General features: G+C 39.0%; 1 long non-coding RNA gene across 5 annotated transcripts in view; it reads right to left on the bottom strand.

The window, feature by feature from the left end:
- Positions 1 to 23,238, bottom strand: part of LOC102156413 — a 30,812-nt gene that overhangs the window by 5,120 nt on the left and 2,454 nt on the right. For 3 of the 5 annotated variants that reach the window (XR_005372620.1, XR_005372617.1, XR_005372621.1), the window contains 4 exons: positions 6,509 to 6,601; positions 2,345 to 2,368; positions 1,126 to 1,285; positions 377 to 510 (listed from right to left, as the gene is read on the bottom strand). This is a non-coding gene — a long non-coding RNA (uncharacterized LOC102156413). Of the gene's footprint in view, positions 1 to 376; positions 591 to 1,125; positions 1,286 to 2,344; positions 2,369 to 6,508; positions 6,602 to 23,238 lie in introns of all 5 variants that reach the window. The other 2 variants (XR_005372618.1, XR_005372619.1) reach the window with 2 other exon arrangements.

Below are 23,238 nucleotides of genomic sequence, written 5' to 3'. Positions count from 1 at the left end.
ACGAGTCCACATGTCCTAATTTTTCCTAATCTTTAACAAAGATACAAAATACTCTAGACTTTTGGAAGTGGGGGAGAAGGAAGGCTGAAATCAAATCAATGTATCAAAGTCCATGTATTACATATAGAACGGATGGGGCGATTTACTAATTGAACAGGTCCTTCAGTTCCTTGCTCTGAACCTATTTGTTCACTTCCTATTTGAAATTCTAACTACTAATGTAATAGTTCTTTCACTAGGCCACAGCAGAATAGAGAGAATTTAGAAGGGCCAACTTTGGGATAGCAAAGATGGAGAGGCAGCTAGGGATATATAAAATTCTGACCGTATGGAAAGGTGCTGATAAGTGGATGTGAAATGAGAAGGCAATACTTACCTGGCAGGGGAGATACCATGATCATGAAATGAGAAGGCACGAATACCACACTGAAGCAGAGAACACTTTAGGTGTTTGTTAACTTATTTGCTCTGAAGTCCTCCCACAGTGGGTCTGAAGCAGTGGTCTGGCAGCTTTTGTTATATGAATAAAGAATAGCACATACTTCAAAAATCCCCAAAGAATAGAAGTTCAAAAACAATAAAGCAGCTCCCTGGAGGGCAACAAATTATCAGTGTTCATTGTTGAAATGCATGCAATGAATTGAAAACCCCGGGACGTTCCTCTGCCCCTAAAAATGCCTGGACTCTCTCATCCAGTGTTAGGATCCATCTATAAGCACAGAAGAGAAACTCAATAGGAAGAGAACTCGAAGGTCACCTGGTCCAGCATCAGTTCCTGCCAAGTGATTAGTTGGCCCATGCTGGATGCCATCTAATGACATTCCCCTGTGAGATGGGGCCAGTCCATTGTCAGAGTGGTCAAATTATTAGAAAGTTCGTGCTTGCTGCGATCTAAATATGCCTCTGTATTTTTACCCACTTGGCCATGGCTCCACCGTCCAGGGCCCCAGGAAGGAGCAATCTAAGCCTGTTACACATATGAGGACAGGGATCCTAACACCTGCCTCCTCCTCTGCATCCCTCCCACCATGGCCCAGCCCCAATCCTTTCTCGTTCTATACATCTATGATTTCAAGTCCTCAACTCTGCTTAGAGAGATCATTTTTATAAGGTGAACTGACATACCGAAACCTAGCACAGTTCTTTAGGTATCAACTGAATGGCCCAAAGGCAGTCTTGAGTGGTGAATTAGCACAAGTGCAGTCAGAACATCATGTTCATATCCAAGCTCTTGTAAGTAATTTGTTCAAAGTCACATAATCTCCCTAAGCTTCTGTTTCCTTATCTGTAAAATGGGATAATAGACTCGATGAGGGGATCTATATAAAGAGGTTTACCAGATAGCAAACACTTCACAAATGTAAGTCATCGTTTTGGAGGAAGAAAGGTAACTGCCTCCCTCATATTTGACCTGCCCTCCCATTACAATCTAAGTTTACAGTGAAAGGGTGGTTCATTTTGAGCTGATCACCAACTGAAACATCTCTATCATGTTCACATAGGCTACCATCAAAGCACATCTGCTGCTTATTCCCTCTTATTTGCTTGTTTATTTTAACCAAGTGCAGGACTTTACATTTATCCCCATTAAACATAATCTTATTAGATCTGGTCCATTGTTTCAGTCTGTCAGATCTTTTTTGCATCCCAATTCCACGGTCCAACACATTAGCTAGCTCTTCCAGCTTTGTGTCACCCACAAATTTTATCACCAGGCCATCAATGTCTTCATCCAAATCATTAATAAAAATAGTTAACAAGGCAAGACGGAGGCCAGAAACCTGTGGTGTGAAAGATCCTTTCTCCAGATCGTCATCAATCTATTAATTAGTACTCTACATTCAATCAGTTACTCATCTACCTGACCTGGCTACCTTCAGCTCCCGCCCAGAAGTGCATCTCATATTCAAGGGCAGGGACTTTATCTGCCAAATGTACCACTGCAACCCAAATGCATTGTTTGCACAATACCCAAAAACCAGTCTAGTAACTCTCAGAAACATGGTAAGTCTGGGAAAATGCAGGGACTCCTTACCTCTCACTGGAAGACCACATCCAGCTCACCTGCCAAAGGTCCAAACTGCCTGCCCATATTATATATTAAAGGTCACAGGGATGCTTGGATGGCACAGTTGGTTAAGCATCCAACTCTTGGTTTCTATTTAGATCATGACCTCAGGGTCGAGAGATCATCCTTCCTCAAAGCTTCAGTCCCCAAAGCAGACAGTGAACCACCTAGAGCTGAACTTAGCTGGCTGGGCCCCAGGATCCCAAGGGGGCCTTTAGAACCTTTTTTCTTGCCTGGGCTTCCATTTTTTGTCACCAACATCTGTGGGAACCTTACCTCTTCCAGCTTGAAGTTACTTTCCTGGATAGAAAATATGGAAAGAATATAAATGCTAAACAGGTCTGTTTCATCATCTGTTCCCACATTGTGCCAATAACAATATTGATCAAGCAATGGACATAGTTATGTTTGCCAGAAGACAAAAACAATAACTTGGTTTGAAGAATTTGGGTGTCTTTTAGCGGTCTGGGGAGCAGTTGCAACAAAAAACTAGATGGCTCACCACTAGCCATTGTGGGAAGATGGCTTACCACAAGGTAAGCAATAGCTACCAGGAGAGGGATCTGTCCCAGTCCCTGGGTTTCTGACTGTCCCCTGTCTCATTCTCCCACCCTCAGATTCTGGTCCAAAACCCCCCACTAACACTACAGAGAAAGTGTTTAAGATCTTGGAATTCTAAGTTCATCAAATGCCAACACATACTATATATGTGGCCTGGGGCCAATCTGTGTCAGGGAGGAACACCTTACCTTACAGTAATTACCTCAGAGTGGCTATGAAGATCATAGGATATAATGGCCTTACAAGTGCTATGTACAGTGCCTGGCCTGTGTGGGGTTGAATAGTGGTAGTCCACTATTACCTTCTGGTCTCTGCCTTCTTCTTGCCACATTTGGTTCTACTCTTGTCTCCAGTCCCCTGTCTATCCCTTCTTCTCAGCCTTTGCTAGGTCTGTCTCAAGCTTTAATTTTCTACTTACCCTTCATAAACTGGCTTCTTCCCACTCCACCCTTCCCATCGGCTTTTGACAATACCTCATTTACACTGAAAATCCCTTGTTGACTCTACTTCTGGAAATACAGACCAAGTATGTGTGCAAAATCCTATCCCCTACGTGGACGTCCAAGGTCCCCATTTATGACAAGCCCCAAGGAATAAGGAGTAACAGCCTTCAGAACTTTTTCATCAATCTCATTAAGGTTACGGTGTTTGGGATCAAATCATGGCTTCTTCATATTTTAACCACATGACCTTGGACAAGTCAGTTTCCTGCCTCAGTCCCCTCATCTAGAAGATGGATACCATAAGATAGGATTGTTGGGAGCACACACCATTCAGCATCATGCCTATTACAAAGCAAATGTTCAGTAAATGTTGGCTGTTATTACCAGCCTCATTTGCACCAGCCTTCTATACTTTATATTTATTCTAGTATCCATTTTCTTTTTATTTTTTTAAAAGATTTTATTTATTTATTCATGAGAGACACACAGAGAGAGGCAGAGACAGGTAGAGAGAGAAGCAGGCTCCCTACGGGGAGCTCGATGTGGGACTTGATCCCAGGACCTCAGGGTCACAACCTGAGCCAAAGGCAGATGCTCAACCACTGAGCCACCCAGGCACCCCTAGTATCCATTTTCTTAATAGATTCTATTTATTTTATAAAGAATTATTTATTTTAGAGGGAGAGAGTGTATGTGAGAGTGAGAGCATGGTAGGGAGGGGCTTTAACAGATTCTTGTGATTCTATTAGATTTGCTCTTGGTCATGTATTATTCTCTTAAGTTTACTAAATTTCTGAGCTCAATAGCAAGGTCTCTAGAAGCCGTATGAATTATTCTAGATGATGCCTTCCCTTCGATGAGGGAAAGCACACTAAAAAAAAAAAAAAAAAGCACAATGAAAATGATGATTATCGTACTACAATATTTTTAGATCAATTTCAACCATATTCAGATTTTTAGAGATCATACCCATCCTATCCTCTTCCTACAGTTCTCTCAAAACCTATATGGAACCATGTGCTTACGTGTTATACTATGAGTTATTTGACAATAAATCCATGCTTTAGTCACAACTTCCTCCATCTTCAACATTCATAACTTAATTCTTTTTTTTCATAACTTAACTCGTATATTTAATGAGTTTCTGTTATGTGGCTAGCACGACATATAAAAACACTAAGGTGTAATTCCTGCCTTCAAGAAACAACTAAGTTAAGTGGGGGGAGAATTCTGTTTCGGGTTAGCTTGTAAAAGATTGCAGCACATCTTCATTCCCATGGTAACACCAAGAAAAATTTGGATAATATAAAAATTTGGATAATATAAAAATACAGAGCATATTTTCTGGCCACACCAGAATTTAATTATAAACCAGTAACAAGAAGAGATCTCAAAAATGTTAGAATATTTAGATGTTAACCAAAACTCTACAAAAGAAAAAAACTCAAGGAAAATTAAATAATATTTTTAAGTGGAAGATAATAAAAGCACACAATATCTAAATTTCTAGGATGCAACTAAGGTGATGCTAAGAGTAAAATTCAGAGTTTTAAATGTTTCCATTAGGGGCACCTGTGTAGTTCAGTGGTTGAGTGTCTTGTCTGCCTTTAGCTCAGGTCATGATCTTGGTCCAGGGATTGAGTTTCTCTTCAGGCTCCACGCAGGGAGCCTGCCTCTCTGTCTGCCTGTGTCTCTGCCTCTTTGTCTCTCATGAATTAAAAAAAAACAAAAAAGTGCTTCCATTAGAAAATAGGAAAGGTCTAGCTAGACAGCCCTTCCTCTGCTGTCCTGCCTGCCACCCCCTTGCGGTGTATTCAGTTAACTTCTAGTTCCTTTAGACCTTATTTTTTTAAAAAAATCACTGATCTAAGCTTCTATCTTAAGAAGCTAATAAAGGAATAAATTAAATAGAAGATGGGAAATAATAAAGAGTGAAGAATCCATGAAATAGAAAACAATGGAGAAAATAAACAGCCAAAAAAGTGTTTTTGAAAAGATCAATAATATTGACAAATTTCTAGTTAGACTCAATAAGGAAAAGAAAATGCAAATGACCAATATGAAGAATGAAAGGAAAGATATTCCCTCAAATCCTACAGATCTTAAAACAAGAGGATATTATGAATAACTTTATGCCAACAAGTTTTACAATGCGAAAGAAGTGAATAATCCCTTGAAAAATACAAATTTTCAAAATGGACACAAGAAGAAATAAATGATCTGAAATCTGTTAAAGAAATTGAATTCACCATTAAATTTCCCCCCCTACGAAGAATGCTTCTGGCCCAGATAATGCTAATGGTGAATTCTATCAAACACCTAAGAAATAATACCGATCTTAATCTCTTACAGAACCAAAGGAGAAGGGGTTACCTCTCAACCCTTTCTAAGAGCCCTCATATTCCTAATACCAAAATCTGACAAATGCACCACAAGAAAACTACGAGCCAATATTCCTCATGAATAGAGATGCAAAAATCCTCAGCAAAACATCAGCAAATCAATGCAGAAAAGGGATAACATATCATGGCCAAGTGAGATTTATCACAAATAAATGTAAAGTTGGTTAAAGTGAGAAAATAATGTAACCCATTCCACTAAAAAAAAAAATTAATAAAGGGAAAGAAATCCTATGAACATCTCAGCAGATCCCGGAAAGGAATTTGACAAACTTCAGCATCATTTCAAGATAAAATCTCTAGGCAAATTAAGAGTAGAAAAGAACTGCCTCAATCTGATAAAAGGTATTTACAAAAACTTATACCTAAGACCCTCTGTGGATGAGAAAGTATGGAGCGTTTTCCCTCTAAGTTCAGAAACAAGGTAAGGAAGTCCACTCTCACTGTATCTAGTCAACACTGGATGTGACTCCTTTCCATTAGGCAGAAAAATAAAAGTCATGAAGACTGGGAAAGACAAAGTTTAAATAAGACAAAGTTATCTTTATTTACAAAGACATGATTTTGCATATAGAACATTCAAAGGAATCTACCCCCAAATTCTACTGAATCTAATCATTAAGTGAGGTTTCAGGATACAAGCTCAATATAGAAAATGTAATTATTTGTCTATGTATTATCAATAAACAACTCGAAAAGGAAATTAAAAGTCAATAGTATTTACAATAGAATCAATATGAAATAACTACAAGTCACTTTTTAAAAAGATGCGTAAGACTTTACACTTAAAACTATAAAATAGGGATGCCTGGGTGGCTCAATGGTTGAGCACCTGCCTTTGGCTCAGGTCGTGATCCTGTGGGATCCAGTCCTGCATTGGACTCTCTGTGGGGAGCCTGCTTCTCCCTCTGCCTATGTTTCTGCCTCTCTCTGTATCTCTCATGAATAAATAAAATCTTTAAAACAAAAATAAGACTATAAAATATTGAGAAAAATTAAGACAGACTAAGAAACAGGGAGAGATATACCATACTTACAGTGTAGTATAACCAATATTGTAAAGTCGGTGTTTCCTCACAAAACTGACTTCTAGATTAAATGCAATTCCACTCAAGTTCCCAGGAAGGTTTCTGTAGAAATTGATGAGTTGATAAAAATAAAATAGTTGGAGGGATTTACACAACCTGATTTTAAGTGTCACTGTAAAGCTTTATGGTATTTTTTAAAGACTATTGTGCTTTTTTATGTTTCCATATAAATGTTAGTATTAACTTGTCAATTTCTGAGACAGTAAGTTATTGGTGTAAAGACAGACAAATAGATCAATGGGGCAGAAAAAAACCTCACAATTACTATCTAATGATCTTTGCCAGAGGTGCTGAGGCAAATCAATGGGGCAGGGACAGGCTCTTTAACAAATTGTGCTGGAATCTATTCAGTAGCAAAAGAAACATATTATGGATACTTGAAACAACATGAATGAACCTCAGAAATATCGTGTAATAGTCTGAAAGAAACCAGATGCAGAGGAATACTACTTAAAAATCATATGAAATTCCAAACATCCAAAACTAGTCTGTAGGGATAGAAATTAGGATAGTGGTTACCTCTGGATGGAGGGGGTGAGGACTAGTAAGGTGCACAAAGGGATTTTCTAGAATAATGGCAATGTTTTAGGTCTTATTTGGGATATTAAATGGGTTTTTACATTTATCAAAACTCATTGAATGGTACATTTAAGATCTGTACTTTACTGTTATTATACCCCCATAAGCAAATATTAAAAAAAAAAGAACCCAGAAGCAGGAAAAGAGGGAAGAAAACACAAAGAAAAATTATAATATGTTGTAAGTATAATGCTAGAGACATGCACAGTTTGATGGGAGAACATGGAAGGAGCATAAACAGCTTGATTGTGGACAAGTCTTCCAGCTGAGATCTAGCTACATGAGAATGACACTTCTCTACCCCTCCTGGCATCCTTGTCAACTTGCTCTGAGGATCTCCTTCTCCAGTAGTTGACTGACTTAACACCAGGAAACAATTTGGGGTCTGCCCTGACTTTTGACTACTTGAACCTAGGACAATTCATTGAGGTATAGGGAGAACCCATACTTGTGGGGAAGGGGAAAAGGAAGAACAATCTAGAATCCTCTCAGTAGCTGTCAAATACTTGTTTTTCCTGTTTTCCTTTCCTGGTGCTCACCCAACAATCCATCAGCATCCTCAACAACCCAGGTGTGAATCCCTCTATCACCAAATCCTCCTAATTGCTCCCCCTTCTCTGCCTTTTTTGGTCCAATTTAACATCAAGATTCAATCTCTGCAAATCTGTTGAAAAATCTGGCTATTTGCAAACAAAGAGAAAATTTATTGCCTTACATACCATATATCAAAATAAATCCAGATGGATAGGAGAAAATTATAAAATGGAACCAAAATTTGAAAATATTGGATGAATATTGTCAGAGATCTGAGTGAGGAAAGGACTTCCTGTACAGATAACTAAGAGGGGAGTCAGAACAAAACAGATTCCTTAATGAAAATACAAAACTTAAGTACATCAATAAGTCATTACAATTTTTAAAAGCCTTACAGCAGTCTGGCAGAAAGCATTTTCTACAAATATTTCAGAAAAAGGATTTATATCCTTAATAACTAAAGAAGGAAAGAGAAACACTGTCATTACAATAAAAAATAAAAGTAGGCAAAGACAATATAAATGATTAACTTAGAAAAACAAAAGTTCACCTCAGGAGTATCCAAACAAATAAAATAACCTTGAGATATCATTTTTAAATCTATTGAAATAACAAAGTGTTTGAAAAATGACAACACTCAAAATCCAGTAAGATCAGCATTTTTTTCCCCACTGTGGAGGGAGTATAAATTAGCGCAGTCTTTCTGAAAAGCAGTTAGGCAACCTTGTATCAAAAATCTTAAAAATGGTCTTACCCCTAAGAATTCCACATGTATGAATCTATCCTAAACAACCAGAAGGGCAAACACATTTTATACACAAAGATGTTTAACAAAAAAGGAGAACTACCAGGCAGCCCGGGTGGCTCAGTGGTTTAGCGCCGCCTGCAGCCCAGGGCCTGATCCTGGAGATCTGGGATCAAGTCCCACGTGAGGCTCCCTGCATGGAACCTGCTTCTCCCTCTGCCTGTGTCTCCGCCTCTCTCTCTCCTCTCTGTGTATTCTCATGAATAAATAAATAATATCTTAAAAAAAAAAAAAGGAGAACTACCTAAGTGAGTACGGATGTGATAATGGACTGAACAAATTGTTGTATATCAAAATAATGGAATATTTTGCAGGCTTTTAAAAGTCGGTTTTTTAAAAAACAATTTTAAATATACTATTGGGATTACACACACACACACACACACACACACACACAAGACCAAGTTTTTACACAGCAAAGGAAACTACCAATAAAATGAAAAGGCAACCTACTGGATGGGAGAAGATATCCTCAAATGACATATCCAATAAGGGGTTAATATTCAAAATGTATAAAGAACTTATACAACTCAACACTGAAAAAAGAAATCCAATTAAAAATGGGCAGAGGACCTAAATAGACATTTTCCCAAAGAAATACAGATGGCCAACAGACACATGAAAAAATGTTCAATATCACTTATCAGGGAAATGCAAACCAAAACCACAATGAAATATCACATCTAGCAGAACGGCTAGAAAAAAAAAAAAAGAAAGAAAAGAAAGAAAGAAAGAAAAAGAAAGAAAGAAAGAAAGAAAGAAAGAAAGAAAGAAAGAAAGAAAGAAAGAAAGAAAGAAAGAAAGAGAAAGAAAGAAAGAAAAGAAAGAACGAATGTTGGCTAAGATGTGAAGAAAAGGGAACCCTTGTGTACTGAAGGTGGGAATGTAAATCGGTGCAGCCACAGTGGAAAACAGTATGGATTTTCCTCAAAAAATGAAGACTAGAAATACCATATGATGCAGCGATTTCACCATTGGGTATTTATGCAAAGAAAACTAAAACACTACGTCGAAAAGATATATGCACTCCAATGTTTATGGCAGCATTATTTACAATAGCCAAGATATGAAAGCAACCCAAGTATCAATCAATAGATGAATGAATAAAGAAAATGAGGTACATACATGTAATGGACTAATACTCAGCCCTAAAAAAGAAAGATCTTGCCATTTGCAAAAACATAATGACCTAGAGGATATTACACTAAGTGAAAGAAGTCAGACAAAGGCAAATGCTATATGCTTTTACTTATATGTGGAATCTAAGAAATAAAACAAACAAGAAGCAGAAACAGACCCATAAGTACAGACAATAAATTGATAGTTGCCAGAGGGAAAGGGGTGGGGGAGATGGGCAAAATGGGTGAAGGGAAGTGGGAGGTACAGGCCTCCAGCCACAGAATGAATAAATCACCAGGATGAAAGATGCAGGATAGAGAATATAGTCAATGGTATTGTGATAATGTTATATGTGACAGATAGTAGGTAACGTGGCAAGTGTAGCATAGTGTGTAAAATTGTCAAGTCACTATGTTGTATACTTGAAACTAATGTAACATTGTGTGTCTACTATATGTCAATAAATAAAAAATAAAAATTATAAAAAGCTTAAAAAATTTGGACACTCAAAGATACCCCAAATATGTTAATTGCAAAAGGATATAAAACTTTATACATCGTGATTTTATTTTATTTTATTTTATTATTATTATTTTTTATTTATTTATTTATGATAGTCACACAGAGAGAGAGAGAGAGAAAGGCAGAGACATAGGCAGAGGGAGAAGCAGGCTCCATGCACCGGGAGCCCGACGTGGGATTTGATCCCGAGTCTCCAGGATCACACCCTGGGCCAAAGGCAGGCGCTAAACCGCTGTGCCACCCAGGGATCCCACATCGTGATTTTATTATGCAGTAAAACAAAATACACACATTGAAAAATACTGGAAGAAAATATGCATATTTACCGAATCCTGCCTCAAGAGCATGCTAGAGTTCCTGGTTTAGGACTCCAGCCTACATAGGAAACTGATTATATACTGCCATGGTTATGCAGAAGGATGTCTGTTTCTCACTATAGGGTATGGGAGGTCCAGTGATGGAGAAAAATGGTCTTATTCCTTAAGAATTCCACATGTATGAATCTATCCAAAGTACTTAGGATCACTCAAGGACAAGAAGTGCTCTTCTAGATTTCTCTCCAGGGTCACAGGTCCTAACAGCATCCCTATAGGATTCTCCCCTTGAATAATAAGCTGGAAAGGGCTCTGTTTGGAGAAGAGCCAGACTGAATTCTGCCTCTTTAGCAGGAATGCGAATCTAAAGTGAGGAAGAGAAGGTTAAAGCCAGTGGTTATCTGGACTATGATGGTCAGGGCTCTCTGCCAAGCACTGATGCTTCTCTATTTGGTAGAACATTAACCCTCTTCTAGAGCAGAGCATCTGAAAATGGAGGGACAAGGCCATGCCTTTCCCTGGCAGTTTTGGGAACTAGAACTTAAAGGGGATGTTTAGGTCTATAAAGAGGGCTAGAGAGCACCAGACTAGAAGTCGGTCTCCATTGGGCAAGCTGTAGCTTCTCTTTTTCAACTGCATGGTGACCCTGGGCAAGTCACTTTCTCTGGGTCTCGCCTTCTTCATTATATAGTGGGCACAGTGGCACCTACCCACCTTAATTCCCAAGGCAATGTGAAAGGCATATCTAGCTTGTTATGATGTACAGATTTAAGTCTTGGATGATCTTGTACATCCTCTGCCGTGTGGTTTTGGGGTGGAGAACAGATCAGGTTCATAGCTGAAAGCATTTCCTTGCTCATCACACGCCAGGCAGAATGGTGTGCACCATAGTTAACACCTGACTGGGAAAGCCACATAAAAATAAAGCAGAACAAGTGTCTCTCTCTTTCTAAGATATCAGATTCTGGTAGCCACAGCCCCCTCTCTTTTTTTTTTTTTCTATATGGCTCAAAGGTTAATTTTTTAAAACTTAAAACAAATTTAAGTTCATTTAATTAACATATAATGTATTAGCTTCAGAGGTAGAGGTGATTCATCAGTCTTCTATAATACCCAGTACTCATTATGTTACATGCCCTCCTTAATGTCCATCACCCAGTTACCCCATACCCCAACCCCCCGTCCCCTCCAACGACCCTCAGTTTGTCTCCTATGATTAAGAGTCTTCTATGGTTTGTCTCCCTGATTTTGTCTTATTTTTTCCTTTCTTCCCCTATGATTCTGTTTTGTTTCTTAAATTCCACATATGAGTGAGATCATATAATTGTCTTTGTCTTATTGACTCATTTCACTTAGCATAATACCCTCTAGTTCCAACCATGTCATTGAAAATGGCAAGATTTTGAAGATTTTGTGTGTTTTTTCATGGCTAGGTAGTATTCTATTACATATTTATTACATCTTCTTTATCCATTTATCCCACAGCCCTTTCCTTAACCTCCCTCAACTCAAGGAATTTTGATTATAATAATAGGGACAGATGTTCTTGCTAGTAAAGGAAGAAATGGCTCATGTATTAAAGACACTGGTGACCATACTCTTAGAGAACCAGTTTTCCACACTTTCTGTGGATGGTCAATTTGAGCAATGTAGAGATACCACCTGTATGGAAGCCCTTACTGAGAAAGCAGGAAATGCAGAAAAATTATAGAGTGGTTAGTTTCGTTATTGTTGTTTCCCTTAAAACCAAGGACTGCTGGATTGGTGTCAGGAGTATAAGTTTAGAGTCAGAACAGTTTAAGATTGAGCCCTACTTGCTCACTTGTCTAGATGTGTGACTTTAAGTAAGTGCTCCAATCTCTCTACACCTTGGTTTTCTAATCTGATAATCAGAGTTATTTTCAAACTCATAGGGCTGTGCTGAGAATAAAGGAGAAAATGTATATTCATACTTAGCATCATGGCCAGCAAGGAATAGGTGCTTAGCAAATGAAAGCTAAAAATACTGAATGCTAGTTGCTGTCATGATCATTATTTTCACCAGAACATTTTTCTCTTGCAGAAGTCAATTGCATTCACAGACAATAACAATCAAATTAGAAAGTGCAGTGGAAAAGAAGATACCATTTACGACCACCGCCACACTACACACAAAATCGGGTACCCAGCAGTAAATTGAACAAAATATCTGCAGTATCTCCATGAGAAATAAGGAAGACCTCAATAAATGGAGAGATAGAACATGCTTCTAGGTTGGAAGCCTGAACGATGTAGATATCTTTCCTCACAAAAAGAGCAAAAAGATTCAAGGCAAATTAAAATGCCAACATATTCCATAGAGGTTGAAAAACTGATCTTAAAAATAATAACTTTTAAAGAATATAGGACTTATTTTTTGAAGAATAAAAGAATCGTGATTGGCCAAGATGTTTCAAAGAATAAGGAAGAGAGACTTAGAGCACCAGATACCAAGTTTGTAAGAAGCTATATTAAGATTGTGTTTCTAGTGGAGACAATTTGTCCAACATAATAGAAATCTCAGAAATAGACTCTTGAATATATGGAACTTTGATATTTGAAAGACCTGGCATGGAAGGTCAAAAGGGGAAAAAAAGACCATGTAATAAATTAACCTGAGGGTGGGGGGAAGGATATCCATATGGTGGGGGAGAAAAGTAAAGTTAGTTCTAAGTTTGTACCATATACAAAAATAACTCTTGATAATTCAAGGGCTTAAATGACAAAAGCAATATTTTTCTTTTTAGGAGAAAATATGGGAAATATATTTCTAATCTTGGGATAGCAAGAAAGTTTTAAACTAATTCTAATTGTGAAATTAAAAAGTTTTATTGAAGTTAAGAATTTCTGCTCATCAACAGACCTTAAAGAATGTGAGAACTTACAAATCGGATTGGGAAGAGATATTTTCAACACATGTAACCAGCAATGGATTATCAGGGGGCACATAAAGAGCTCCCTCAATTCAGTCAGAAAACACCCCACCCCCTCTTTGCTTCCCAAAATGGCAAGGACTTAAACAGACAAGTTTCAGGAAAGGAAGTAACATAGAAAGTTGCTCAGCTTGAGGGAAATGCCCATCACATCCACAGGGATATTTTATATTCACTTATGTAGCAAAAATTAATAATTCCAATACCAAATATTGGAGAGGTTATAAATCCATAGGATCTTCTATACTTTATAGGCAGGAATATAAATGTGTATAAACTCTTTAGAAAGCAGTTTGACATTAGTTTAAATGTTGGCCAGGTACCTACCCCAAGACCCAGAAATTTCTAGACACATATACAAATTACTGAGCATATAAGGACTGTTTATAGCAGATTCATCATAATGGAATCTGGAAATCTGGAAACAACCAAGATATGCAATGATTTGAATATACTATAATGTATTTATCCATTCTCTTGGTATATTCTTATAATTGAACACTATATAGCAATAGAAGGAATACATTTCAGTTACATGCCACAGCATGAATGTTGTGTTTGACCAGGTCTTCTAAGGAAAGATGCCAAGGTAGGATTAACTATGGAAAGTGCTTCTTAGGAGATGCTTGTGGGAGAAAATAGGAGGAAGGCTGAGAGAGCCATAGCCTGAGATGCAGGTCTGACCCCAAAGGACAGAGGAGGAAAAAAGGGCAGGATGGAAGAGGTGTAGACTGTACTAGGTCTACAGACCATTTAGTAAGGTCACCCAGGTGTCCGTAAGCTTGCGTCAGCTGTCAGAGGAGCCCTGTGTCTCCCAGGACTGGGGCTGCCTCAGTGTCTCAACCACACTCAGTCACCAGCTGGGAGCAATGACCCAGGGAGCAGAGGGAGGCGTGGTCTTGGTGCAGCCCAGCAATGTTCACAACAAAAAGCACAGAAGAGGGCCCTTGGTCGAGTACACTTACATTCTCACGGTCACCACTGTTGCCTTAGCAAAATAATAGTGAGTGGGGAAATGAAACCAAGAAGATTGCATTCAGGAGGATATCCTTTGATATAAACAATAGTTAAAGACAAGAGTAAAAATACTAAAACAAAACTACATGTTAAAAAAAAAAGCAGGGGAATGACATACACAAGAATCAGCATTGTTGGGGCGGGGGGGTGCACAGAAAGATAGGACCCAAGAGGAGTACATAAGCGTTGTGATGTAAGCGGTTGCCCATAGTTTTGTTCCCACATTCATAGAGGGCTCATGCATTTTGCTTCTGTTTAAGAAAAATGAGTCAGTACATATATATGACATGCATAGAAACAAAAGGGGCCATGCATGGATCAAAAACGAGAGTGTTTCATGAGAAAGGAATTGTCATTAATGTAATTCTGAAAAAAAAATAAAAATTAAAAAATTAAAAAAATGTAATTCTGTGACTCTAAACCCTAATATATTGCCTCCTTTCCTATGCTCTGATGTGTTTATCTCTAATTATTAGTGACTGAGACATTCCCTAATATCACAGATTAAATTACAGGTTTGTTAGGATCTCCCCAATATGGTAATCTGGAATCCAGATGTCCCAATTTAGGATCTCTTAGATGGTGTGTTCAAAGTCCAGGTGCTCAAACAGGAGCAGAGAAAGTAGTTAAATGGTAATAGCATTGCTGTACATGGGCTTTCTCCAAGGACTGGTTAGTGATCTCCTTCTCAGACAAACTAGAGCCTGGAGTTTAGAATTTTAGGAGTATAGACCTAGCCTCTGGGTCAGGCCCAAGGGAGTAGGGAGGCAGCAAAGAAATAGGCCACAGGGTTATCAAGAGGCACTATGCACAATGATCAGGAACACAAACTCTAAGGCAAACTCCCTAGGTTTGAATCCCAGCATTACCACATTCCCCATTTGTCACCCAATCTCTTCGGGCCTTGATTTCTACATTTCTAGAATAGGGAGAATGGTGCTTTCTCAGTAGTGTGGTTATAAAAATTAAATAACCCATTATACCCAAAATGCTTAAAAGAAGGCCGAATGCACTAGGTTATGGTATAGTAATTGGAAACTCCCAAATATTACTGTCTTAACATAAAAAAGTTGTGTTCTCCAGGCATAAAAGGCCAAGTATCACAAGGGAAGCAACATCATGCATAAGCTTTGGAATGGAGTGTCTTTAAGCCCTATATAATGAAGAAGGCTTTCTCTACCCAACACCAAGAAATGCCCACTAAGCCCCATGTGGTTTCTGTTGCTCAGGGTCTGTTCTGTATCTCCTCATTGCAAGATCTAGGTAGACAGAGCTTCCACTATCAGAACTGTCAATTGCTTTGGCAAGGGAAAGAGACACGATAGGATGTGCACCAGTCTTAAAATTTCTTCTCTGATAGGTCACACAATTCATGGACTGAAGCAGGTGACTGCTTCAACTGGACAAGGAATTGTGAGCCTACCACATTCCTGCAGGAAGGAAAGCAGAATACTTGTGAACAATCTAGTTGACTGTGATGTGTCTGGTGCTATCTATGGGTTAGTTATTATAATTCTGGAAGATTTGCAGAGCCAGCTGAAATACATTAATAGGATACCCAGGAAGAACCAGAAAGGCAGTTCAGTCTATGTACATATCCCTCTTCTACCAGTCTGCCCTGCCTCTGAAGGACCATGTCTTTTCCATGCTCATATCACTAACACCTAGAAGTACCCGGTCAGTCTGTGATAGGTAACTGAGACATTCGCTAGGGATCAATGGACCAAAGAATGAAGAATGACTTCTAGGGAATGCTCCTAAAGTGACTTTTCCTGGGCCAATTCCCAGGTTACTAGCTGAGGCCCCCAAGTGGGTTTTCTGGGCACCCTCAATCGTGTACTTTCTGATGTCAGAGACCTGGAAGGAAGGGTTTCCTGGGCAACCACTTCTGCTACGTGGATCAATTGCTCCATGCTCTTTGCTGCCACTAAATATTAACAGAGCCAAGTGAAAGATCTCCTGTGGCATAACAAAAGTGTTTGAAGGAGACAGAAGAATAAATTTCTTTGGATCAAAAAGAAAACCCACAAGATCGTCAATGGCAAGTACATGATACAGGGCTCCGGTCTACTTCATCGTGAGAGCTGTGGCCATCCTGAACAGAGTTATTGGACTTCTTTAAAGCCTATAAGTTTCTTCTATTGACTTTGAATTAATCACTCAGGAACCAACAGATACCATTTGTTCACATCTAGCAAACATTGCATATATGATGACTATTAACATGGTCCTTGTTTTCATGGAGCTTTCAGACAAGTGCAAGGGTAGAGGAGAGGACTGTCATTAAACGAACACATAAATGAGTCTATAATTAAAGTTGATATATGTACTTTGAAGGCAAAGGTCATCATTCTATGAAAACATGTAACAATAGGACCCGATCTAAGGAGGGGGAGTAAAAGGGCAGGGAGGGGCATGCAGGGCATTCAGAGGTACCTTTCTAGAAATAATGTTGGAGCTGATATCTAAAGAATAACTAGGGATTGAACAAATCAAGTTTAGGAGTAAAAAGTGGTTTTAGGCAAAGTGAAATATAGGGCCAAAGAAGCTGGAGTAGAAGGGTTTAAGTTTTTATTTTTTATTTTTTTGGGGGGCTTAAGTTTTTAAAACTAAAAAATTTGGCCAGAGTGTGGGGGTGGAGAGGGAGAGGGGTATAAGACAAAGCTGTGCTGTAGGTTATATTAAGAACTTGGTCTTTCTACTGCAACAAGAAGCCTTTGACAAAAGGCCCTTTACGTGACTCTCTGGATGGGAGACCAGAGAGGCAGAGCTTACGTGAAAAAGCAGCAATGACCTTAACTCTGGAGTTAGGGTTCCCTGCTGTATCCTGCTAATGTGAAGGATGGATAGTGGAGACCACCATTTGCTAGAGAGTTCCCCTGAACACAAATCTTTCAAGTGTATCTTTCAAAAAGTATTGCATTCAAATAAATTTTCAAAGCAGTTGTATACTACCTAGCACCTCTGGAGAGTCATAAGACAACATAACTATATACAAGGTCAAGTCGTACCAGAAAGATCAACATTACTTAGCTCAATATTTCTAAAACTTACGTGATTATGGAGGCATCATATTTTCAATCTGATCTGACTGAAGGAGTCAATCAAATTTTCAATCAAATCTGACTTCCAACCTGTGGGGCTAATATTTGGTGAAATACTCTTTTCAGGATAGTATAGACAATCTGGGTCCATACATGATCATAAATACAAGTTTAAAAAATGCAGTAGTCCTCCCTGATCTGTGAGGTATGTTAAAGACCCTTAGGGGCTGCTTGAAACTGTGCAGAGTACCAAACTCTGTATGTACTAGGTCTTTTCTTATCCATATGTATGATCATATGTATAAATCATATGATCATATGATCATACATATGTATGATCGACAGTATAAATTACATACACTGAGGGATTAACAATAACTAATAAAAGGTATATGAATGTCGTTTTCCTCAATTTCTCTCAAAATATCTTGTCCTATACTCATCCTTCTTAGGATGATGTGATGAGATGAAGTGAGGTGAAGGATGTAGGCATTGGGACATAACATTAGGCTACTGTATTTTAAAAATATTTTATTTATTTATTTGACAGAGAGAACACAAGCAGGGGCAGAAAGAAAGGGAGAGAGAAAGGGAGAAGCAGGCTCCCTGCCGATACAGGGCTAGATTCCAGGACCCTAGGATCATGACCCCAACTGAAGGCAGACGCTTAACTGACTGAGCCACCCAGGCAACATAGGCTACTATTGACCTTCTGACAATATATCAGAAGGAAGATCATCTATACCACCTCTGGCCATGGGTAACAAACCATGGAAGGCAAAACCACAAATAAGGGAAAACTACTGTAAAAAAGGAAATCTTTCATAAACATGAGTTTTAGAAATATAGTTAGTAATAGGTAACCTGCCAGGAAAACCATAACACCAGTGTGTCAAAATCTACAGTTGAGGACCACTGGGCAGGCGGCTAATAAGAAGAATGATATTTGGCCAAGGAACGGCTTGGCAACCCCAGGGAACCTATTGATGGATGGCTCTATTGACTCTAGACTATTCTCTGACAAGTGTGTCAGGAGAAATCAACTAAAGTGTTCTGCACAGTTCTGCAAGCTTCAAGAACATGGTCTTTGACAGTCAACCTCACGGCAATCTTAATCCATGAGTTGTGGGTGTCATTGCCCAAGATTGCTTAGGCCAAACCCCCTTTTGTCATTACTAAGTCTGTGAGGAAAATTAAACCAAGATTCCTCCCAGAAGAAGGGTCAGAGCTTGTGGTTCAAAAAAGAGAGAATCAAGGACTGTATGTTGGACACATGATGGTAGATGCAGAGAGCTGGAGCAGAGGACAAACCTTGAAGCTCTTGGGGTGACTAATATATAGGAGGAAATGAGCAGAGTGTGTCCCAGACTGGAGGAAGGAGGATGTGGTAACACGAGGCTTACCAAGTGTTGGGGCAATGGAAAGCGAAGGCTGGAGGAGAACTCAGAAACCCCTGTAGTCCTAGTTGCTGGTTTTATGGTTGGAGCCCTGAGTAACTACAGAACTTCTCTGAAGGTACACAGCCATGGAATGTTTGAGGCCAAGCTAAAATGCCATGCATGTACCCATCATTGCAGCCCACATCAGCCAACGATAAGTGTGGTGGCAATGCTGGCAGTGTCATATTAGTTATTTAAATAAAAACTGAAATTAATCTCTTTGGAGCCTAAATTATAAAGAAATTTTTTTCTTCCTAAAGAGGCAAGAAAGGCCAACATTTTTAGGTATACATAAATCTGGAAATAGAAAGGAGGCAGTTCCTAAAATGAGATACAATTTTTTTCTCCCCCCGCCCCATTCATTCAGAAAAATTTATATTCACTTTTTTGGCTTGAAGCAAGATCAAGGAAGTACACTCAACCTCATCTCTCCTATTAACTACAGCTAAAGACCCTAAACGAATCACACATAACTATCAGAAGGCTCTGACAGGTGGATCAGAAAGGCACAGTGGGTTAGAATCACTGCACTCATGATGATGACCTGGTAGTGAGGTCTGAGGATTTTTAGGGTTTTTGTGGAGGGGTCCCCTTTTAGCTTCTTCTATATCCTGACCCAGATATGAAAACAGCCTAAAGCCTGGAACTGCCAGTGGATGCAGACAAAAAAACCCCAGGGAAAGCCAGAGCGTATGAAAAAGGAGGACCTGATGGAACCAAACCTTTTTGACCTTGCCAGCCCTTCTCCAGGAAAACACCAGCAAATACTGGTTACCCTTTCACACACATTTCCCCTGGTAGCTAAAATGGTAACTAAGGGACAGAGCCCTGTTGACCCTACCCACCCCACACCAGCCAAGTCCTAGCTAAGAGCCAGAGCTCCTTCTTACCACCACAGCTGACCCCATGGGCAAGCTAAAACCCCAGCTTTCCAACCACAACACTAGGAAGGGGAAACCCTGGGAAAGAGAGTCTACAGTGTGGGGTGGGGAGTCATGAGCCAGGAACTAGAGAAATTGCTCCTTTAATATCGCAATGTGAAATTCCTGGCTCACACTTGAGCTGAGCATGTATAAAATGACCTAGAATCAACACAGTGGAGACTTTGAATACTGAACCATAGGGTAGACCACAGCCCAGGTTTCAGACTGGCAGCTTGGTGGTATACAGGCAGAGTGGAAAGAAGAGCACTTGGATGCTTTCAAATCTAAATGGACATTGGACTCACAGACCATAGAAATTACAGCAGGTTGTACAGTCTGAATCTAACCAGGTTGCCTGCCTCACTGGGAAAAAAAAAAAAAGGAAGAAATAAAAGTCTAAACTTTCTAGATTTAAAAAGGACTCTGTTTCATGACATAATATTCAAAATATCCAAGATGCAACCCCAAATAATTTCACATACAGAAGACTAAGGAGACCTAAAGGGAAAGGCAGTCATCACAGCTAACACTGAGAAGACTTAAATATTGGAATTTCTAGACAAAGACCCTAAAATAGTTATTATAAATTATGCTTCCAGAAGGTATGTATTTTTTATGTAAGTGGAAAGATAGATGCAACAAAAGCTATCAAAAGGAGCAAATGGAAGTTTTAGAATTGAAAAATTCATTAGAAAGACTCAACAGAGTGGAAAAGAACTCTACGTTATGACATAGACGAAGTTTAATTCAAAATGGATCACAGAACTGAGTATAAAATTATTTTTAGGGGATCCCTGGGTGGCTCAGTGGTTTGGTGTCCGCCTTCAGCCTAGGGCGTGATCCTGGAGTCCCAGGATCGAGTCCCACATTGGGCTCCTTGCATGGAACCTGCTTCTCCTTCTGCCTGTGTCCCTGCCTCTCTTGCTCGCTCTCTCTCTGTGTCTCTCATGAATAAATGAATAAAATCTTTTTAAAAATTATTTTTAAACAAAGCAATTAAATTAGAACTAAATATAAAAGTAACTTGAACTCATGGGAAAAAAAACTGGAAAAAACTTTGACTTTGAATTAGAGTTCTTAGAAACAAGAAAGAAGGATCATCCACACAGAAAACATGGTTAAAGCTGACTTTATCATAATAAAGAAGCCTTTACTTTACAAAGGACATTGTTAAGATCCTATGAAAAGATAGGTCATGAGCCGGAAGAAAATATTTGTGATCGCCTATAAGACAAAGGATTTGTATCCAGAATATATAAAGAACTCAAGATTCAATGACCAGAAACAAAGACCATATTTAAAAATGGACAAAAACTTGACATACACTTCACCAAAGAAGATATATGGATAGCAAGTAAGATGCTTCAGACTAATAAGATTAATAACATGGATGAAAAGATGCTTCAATATAATTTATTAGTGATATGCTGATTAAATGACAATTCTAAGTGTCAGTGAGGATGCAAATCAACAGGAACTCTCCTACATTGCTGGTGGTAATGTAAGATGGTACAGCCACTCTGGAAAATTGTTTGGGAGTTTCTTATCAAGTTAAATACGTATTTATCATATGACCGAGTAATCTCACTTCCAGGCATTTATCCTAGAGCAATGAAAACTTAGGTTCACACAAAAACACTACACAAATGTTTATAGCAGCATTATTCATAATCACCAAAAAAACTAGAAACAACCAAAAGGTTCAGTGGGTGACTGGATAAACAAACAATAGTCTATGCATACAATAGAGTACTACTCAGCAATAAAAATGAACTATGAATATACACAGTAACAGAGGTGAACTCAAATGAATTATGCTAAGTAAAAGATCTCAGTATCAAAAGGTAACATACGTTAAGATTCAATTTATAGGACATTCTGGAAAAGACAGTGTTGGAACAGAGGATGGATCAGTGATTTCCAGGGATTATGAGTGGGAAGAGGAGTCTAGCTAAAAGAGGTAGCAGGAGAGAACTCTTTGGGATAGTCCACTTGTTCTATGCCCTGGCTATAAAGCTGGTTATAAGAATCTATGCATGTGTAGGGACGCCAGGGTGGCTTGGTGGTCGAATGTCTGTCTTTGGCTCAGGGCGTGATCCTCTGTCCAGGGATCGAGTCCCACATAGGGCTCCTATGGTAGCCTGCTTCTCCCTCTGCCTCTCTGTGTCTCTCATGAATAAATAAAATCTTAAAAAAAAAAAAAAAGAATCTATGCATGTGTAAAAATTTACACACTCTGCACCAAAATGCGAATTCTACTCTATGATTTTTAAAACTAAAGAAAACTTTTATGGAATTTCTACTGTACACCATAATCTCTAACAATAAAAAGACAATTTGATCTTTTGAAAGGGAATTATGTGCATAATGTGAAAATGTCACTTTTGAGATTTCTAGGAGTCTGGTTTTCATCCCAGAATTCTAATCAATTTCATCTATTCTAGGACTTTCTGTGTCTGCAGGTCTACTATGGACTAGGGGAAAGGAGGGTGTAACTCATGATATTAATAGGAGTCTGAAGTAGGCCTTAGGACTTAGAGAAATGGTGTTTGATTGGAAAATTTAAGAATTTCTTTCACTCATGGTTGGTGCTGACAAGTAACTTGAAACCATGGAGCAGATGCTGTGACGGGGAACAGCTGGGGTCCAAGCACCATCTTGCCCAGAGCAATAGAGGCAGAGTTTCAGCTAATCCTGTGGTTGCTTAACCCTCCCTGCATACAGTTCCAGCTGGCCTTTTATTTGGGGTGGAAATGGTGGGAATGGGAATTTATATTCAAATGTATTCTGTAAATATGATAAAGGTTCTGCATGTCTGAGAGGACTCAGAGGGGGAAAAAATAGGTGGCGCTGGCCAGCTATAAGAGAATAAGAGCATGAGTACAAAAAAATTGAGTAATAACTTCATTATTGAATGTAATACCCTGATACACATTTCTTCTCTCAAAGGTGCCCAGACTCCAGGGCAGAACTCTCTGAAGCAATGGAGTTTACTACAAGGAAACCCAGGTGGCTCCAGGCTAGAAACAGAGTAAGCTCTACTTTCACTTAAAATGAGACCAACTCATTCACTGAGGAAAATTAGCTTAGAAAGTACAGGTGTGCTCCCCAGACAACAGGCACACAGCCCCTCCCTCCCACAATTAGTGGAAGCAAAAATCCCAGCTGACCAGGGAGATGAACACTGCTGTGATTATTTTCATTTCAAAAAGGATCCACTTAAAATATTTACTTTGGTAGTACCTTCAAGTGTGGACCACCTCTGGGGCATTTGGATTTTTCATAAATCATTAAGCACTGGGCTGAGGGCGTGCAGTGATGGGGAGTTCAGAGTCTTTGCCAATTGAAGATCAATAGAAATGAAGGTGCGTCATCCCTGAAATGATGCTGTGAGTCAATGGGAGGGATGGGGTTATGATTTACACCCAGTCC

This window comes from Canis lupus, chromosome 17 (genome assembly GCF_011100685.1).
Source record: "Canis lupus familiaris isolate Mischka breed German Shepherd chromosome 17, alternate assembly UU_Cfam_GSD_1.0, whole genome shotgun sequence".
Lineage (NCBI taxonomy): Eukaryota > Metazoa > Chordata > Mammalia > Carnivora > Canidae > Canis > Canis lupus.
This window is presented reverse-complemented; position numbering and strand designations above follow the sequence as displayed.